The sequence below is a fragment of the Mustela putorius genome, unplaced genomic scaffold, assembly GCF_011764305.1.
Source record: "Mustela putorius furo isolate JIRA1106 unplaced genomic scaffold, ASM1176430v1.1 tig00000508_pilon_pilon_pilon, whole genome shotgun sequence".
NCBI classification, from domain to species: domain Eukaryota; kingdom Metazoa; phylum Chordata; class Mammalia; order Carnivora; family Mustelidae; genus Mustela; species Mustela putorius.
Genome location: NW_025421402.1, coordinates 18108836 through 18114347, shown reverse-complemented (window position 1 = coordinate 18114347; position 5512 = coordinate 18108836). Strand labels below are relative to the sequence as shown.

Sequence of the window (5512 nt, the reverse complement as noted above, 5' to 3'; positions counted from 1 at the left end):
AAAACAGAAGAAATATTTAGGCAGCTTATGTGATTAGAGTCTCAGATTAAATTTGAAAGGGACCCTAGAGCTGGAGGATTGAACTGATCTAGTATCGGGATTTTCAAATACATAATTAGTGGAGCTATTCAGGCTGTCACAGAAGGGCTCAGTGGAACCGAACACTATACATGTAACTATTTCCATTAGTTTGTTAATACTCAAAACTCGAGGTATTAGTTACAAAATATTCTGCATAAGTTGTAAACGGTGAATTTTGTTCACTGAGTTATATTAATTTTATTGCAAGATAGTTACACGCTACATATTTTTCATCAACACACTTAATATTCGTGTAAGTGGGTTAGGTTTCTCATGTGTATGCTTTTGAGAATCCTGGAGAAGGAGATATAAATTCCTGCATTGGAAAAGGAGAAATTGGTTAGCAAAACAGAAAGTCAAAGGAGAGGAACCCCAAGACCCTGCCAATACATGGTGCAAAAATGCAGTGGGGTTTTGGGTTGGTCAAGTTTCCCAAGCTAGCCTTTACATATTTGGACAAAGTTAAATGCTTTTTTCTCCTTAATTTTTCAACCCTGATGTATTTTCAGGGAAATTTGATCCATATGTTTCTAATTCATTTACTCCAACTCATCAAATGTTGTTTTGTAAAACTATTCTCTGCCCAGAGTTTTTCTAAACAGTCTTAAGAAGGCCCCTAAACAGAAATGGGAATAGATGCAAAGGGTACACTTGCCAAACCTAAATTCTCTCGAACCCAGTGTTAAGTAGAAGACTAGCATCTATTTTTAAACTTGGCAAACTAGAGACACCATTCAGCTGCTGACTCAGATTGAAACAACAATTAGCTGTTATTTGTGCAAATTTTAGATGCAAAAGATTGTTTTCTAAAAACACATGGAAAAGTATCAAACTCTTATTCATAGGGAATAGAACAACATTGTGCTTTACTTTTTCCTAAAACTTTCTCATAGTTATTATCACCTTTGCTTCTCACCAAAATCTTATGAAATAAATAAGGTAGTTATATCCATCCTCATTTTACACTTGAGGGTACTGAGGCCCAGAGAAACCAAGTCAGCTTCCTTATAGCATATAGGGGTTTTATAGCAGGAGAAGCTGGAACCCAGTCCTTCTGGCTCTAAACTGATTCTCTTTGGACAAATAGTGATGTCAATATCTCTCTGTGGCTCACACAGACAATATTGTCATTTAAAGCAGCCTGGGTAACCCAGTGCATAGAACTCATTAGGAAACCCACAAAGGGTTCTATTAGTGACAGGACCAGACAAGGTGCTAGTCTCTTTTGCCAGGATATCTCCAGCCTTTATGTGGGGTCAGGCAGGCTTACTGGCAGCTGAGTGAAGTTAATGTATAGACATTGTACATACCTAGAAATTTGACCCAATTATGTTTGGTGTAATTTGACCTAATTGGTGTATTCGTGCATTTATTGTGATGATTATTGCAAAGACTTATTGCAGAATAACACTTCACACTATTAAAAATGATTGTTTCCAACATACCATTTTATTCTCAAAACACTGTCCAAAAGAAAGATCCAGAACTATTTGTCCCTACTTTGCAAGTAAAAAATCCAAGTTATTAAACTTTCCATAGTAAGAGCTGAGTACAGCACATATAACATTTTCCACAATTTATCAAAATGAAGCAACTTTAGGTCTATTTTCAATATTAATGGTGATGTTGATGAAAATAATTATGATGGTGATTACTATTGACTGGGTTTTCACCATGTGCCAGCTATATAACCTCAAGTACTTGTCACAAAAATATTGAGGTAGATATTTTTACTCTAATATTTAAAGATGAAGAAATAGACTTGGCAAAGTTAGGTATTGTATGAGTTAGGGGGTCTATTAGCAGCAAGTGATAGACAACCAAACTTTAAAGCTGACTTTAGCAGAGACAAAATGTTTTGAGCCATATCACTAGACACCGTGGCTTCATGTGGACTTTCATTCTGAGTTGCAAATGATATCATAAAAACTTAAAATTTTCTCTCTTTCTTATTTCTTCTTTTTCTTCTATTGTCAGTCTTATTCCCAAGTCCCACAAGGGGCCAAGATGGTAACCAACAGCTGGAGATCTTTTCTTGCCTCCATAGTATGCACCTGTCCTTGACTGATACTGGTCCATGTCAACTCACATGTTTGCATGTGAACAAATTCCTAAATGATCCCTCTGGCTCAGGCCTGGGTTTCATGCTTGTCCTTGACTAAGGATAAGGCAAGTTCTAGACAAACCACATAAAATGAGAGTGAGGAGGGAGTTGTTGAGAAAGAAAATGTGGATGAACTATTAACCAAAATAGTTCATCAACTATTAACCAAAATAGCTCTAAGGGCAAAAAGACACTAGGAGACCAGATACTTACAAATGTTATAGCTAACAGTATGCAAAAGGCCAAAGATCTGGAGTGCGACCAAACTGAACTCACATGCATATATTCTTCCTTCCAAAGTCCATTCTCTGGGTGATTTTTTTCTGGAAAAAAAAAAAAAGAGTTAAAACCTATTTTAGGTTTTGCCTGACAAACGGTGTTGGTTGCAACTATCCATCTTGGCAACTGCTATTCAAAGGCATAAAATCACAAACAGCATGGAAACAAATGGTCATGCCTGGGTTCATAAAGCCATAAAAGGAAAAGATGAAAGGGCATATTTTTGTCTATGTGCTGATACCTGCACCCTACTTTTTGTGCTCTTGAGTGGCCACAGAATAGAACTGGAACAGCCTCTGTGGTATGAGTAGGTGAAAGATTGTCTAGATGAAGGAGCACCAGTTACATAACTAGTCAAAGTGAGAGTCAGTAGTGCTTATGACCCATTCCCTGGAAAGCCCTCCACATGTTCCTACCCTAATCAAATGAGTACAAAAAACATACACATTCAGTGAGAATATTTTATGGGTTAGACAATATTCTACACTGTGTAGATATTTTCTATATCACAGTTTTACCATGAGCTTTCTTCAGGTGTTCTTACTTCCCAAATCACTTAACATTATTTCTGACAACATTTGTGATAGGTAGAATAACAGACTCCCAAAGGTGCCCATGCCCTAATCCCCAGACCTTTGAATATGTTGCCTTACATGATAAAAGGACCTTTGCAGATGTGATTAAGTTAAAGATCTTAAAATGGGGGAGATTATCCTGGATTATCTAAGTGAGCCCTGTTTCCACTGTCGCTGTCCTCTAAGACTAAAAATATAGAGCTATTATCAGTATTTGTAATATTAGTAACAGTAATAGTATTGATATTTGTATCAGTACTAGTAATAAGGTTAACCATCTTTTTTTTTTTTAAAGATTTATTTATTTGACAGAGAGAAAAGTCCCAAGTAGGTAGAGAGGCAGGCAGAGGGGGGGGGGAAGCAGACTCCCTGCTGAGCAGAGAGCCCCACACAAGGCTCCATTCCAGTACCCTGAGATCATGACCTGAGCTGAAGGCAGAGGCTTAACCCACTGAGCCAGCCGGGTGCCCCAAAGTTAACCACCTTCTGAGTACATACCATTGCTAGGTAGTGTCTTACATATTTTCTATGAATTACCTATTTTAATCCTCATGTAGTACAATGAAGGAAGTATCATTACTCTCAAATTTTGAATGATGAAAGGGAATGAAACTGAACTGAATGTTTATACTTGCCCCTTTCCTCCTTCATAGGTTGAAATCCTAACTTCCAATGAGGTGACATTATGAGGTGGGGGCCTTCAAGATGTGATTAGGTCATAAAGGTGAAGCTCTCACGTGTGAAATTAGTGGCCTCATAAAAGAGTTTCTAAGCCACCCGGTGTATGGTATTCTGTTACAGCAACCCGAACAGACTAAGACAGTGATTCTTTGGGAGATTATATCATTTGCCTAATACCCTATGGTTAGTAACTAGTTGTGGTAGAATTAGACCTTGGTTTCTTTATTTACAAAATTCAAGTTCTACACCTCAATTTTGAAGGTTTCATGTCTCTAAAATTAGCTGTTGAAGCATATAAAACTCCTGGCTTGCATCTATGGTGAAAGAGGATATCCTGGGATATCAAAGACACACTTGACTGATGTTAACTCTCGTCCCAAGAGCTACCTTCCTTTGTTAACACATTGTTTCCTCTGCTAAGAATAGCCTTCAGTTCCTTTGCCATGATCACAAATCACCTTGTCTGTGATGCCTTTCTTGACATCACTACCTCTTAGGAGTTCACTGTCTCCCTCACCAGGATATAAACTTTCTGATGCCAAGAAACCTGCTCATTGGCAACTGTATAACCACTGGTAGAACAACTCTGGGCACATCAATATATTCAATGGATATTTAGTTATAAAAGGACAAGTGAATGGGTCAATATGTAAACTGAGAAATGAATGAATGATTTTTGCTTGTGGGAGGGGGAGTTCTCACTCTTGAGAAAAGTGAAAAGTGTTCCGTTCTTAGTGGAGTTTATTTGAAAATCCTACACTACAGAACAAGTGTCTAAATGCCTTAATTGTGTTCAAAGTGTAATAAGGAAACAATCAATGTGTAATGTGATTAAAAAAATGAACTGAACTATGATATAAATAACTTTGTTTCTATTACCAAAATTACTGCTTCCCGTTAAACATCACACTTTGTATTTCTTACAAATCCTGGTGTTTTTTCTCAGACCAGTTAAAAGGAAAGCTATACCCCAGAAAAATTATTTATAGGTAGATGGGAAAATTTGTGTTCTAATGTTCTAAGATTTGGAGTATGCTACCCTTGGGAATTGCTCCTTGGATCTTCCACTTTTACCTTAAAAAAATTACCTTAAAAGTAATTCAGTACTTATCGCTCTGAGAAGGATGAAGTGCATAGGGCTGGTAACTTGAACCAATGGGTGTGAATAGGAGGGAATAGTTTTGATGGAAATTAATTCAGAATATTCTAGAACTGACAATATAGTTGAAGAATAAACAAAATACGTGAACTAAGCAAAACAAAACAAAACAAAACATTATTGTGAATTAGTTTTCTGTAAATGTAAAAATGTAGTTTGATGGAGAAAATTAGACTTGACTCATGAGAGTTTTCTCTATAAACAAAAGAAATATTTTGATAAGAAGGCTTGGATACAAGGCAGATATGTTAGATTTTATTTATTTAGTTGACTGACAGAGATCACAAATCAGCAGAGAGGCAGGAAGAGAGAGAGGGGGAAGCAGGTTCCCTGCTGAGCAGAGAGCCTGATGTGGGGCTTGATCCCATGACCCCCGAGATCATGACCTGAGCTGAAGGCAGAGGCTTAACCCACTGAGCCACTCAGGTAGGTGCCCTGCAAGGCAAATATATTAGAGCAGAACTACTGGCAAAAGTATGGAAAAGAGGGGATGTGGAAGGACAGACAAGTATAGTGGAAATTCTAAAAAAGTTTACAATGAAATGTACAATTTCTCTTTTCCTTTTATTAACATTTCTGTGTCTTCTGCATTATCACTAATGGTTTGGTGCAGTGGAGTATTGGTAGGGTAAT

The 5512-nt window shown here is 37.3% G+C and overlaps 1 long non-coding RNA gene across 1 annotated transcript; it reads right to left on the bottom strand.

Annotated features, from left to right (window-relative positions):
- Nucleotides 1-267: 267 nt before the first annotated feature.
- Nucleotides 268-3715, bottom strand: LOC101676283. Its single transcript, XR_199305.2, has 3 exons — nucleotides 3577-3715; nucleotides 2399-2508; nucleotides 268-397 (listed from the first exon to the last, which is right to left on the bottom strand). It is a non-coding gene; the product is annotated as an uncharacterized LOC101676283 (long non-coding RNA).
- Between the last annotated feature and the right edge of the window lie 1797 nt (nucleotides 3716-5512).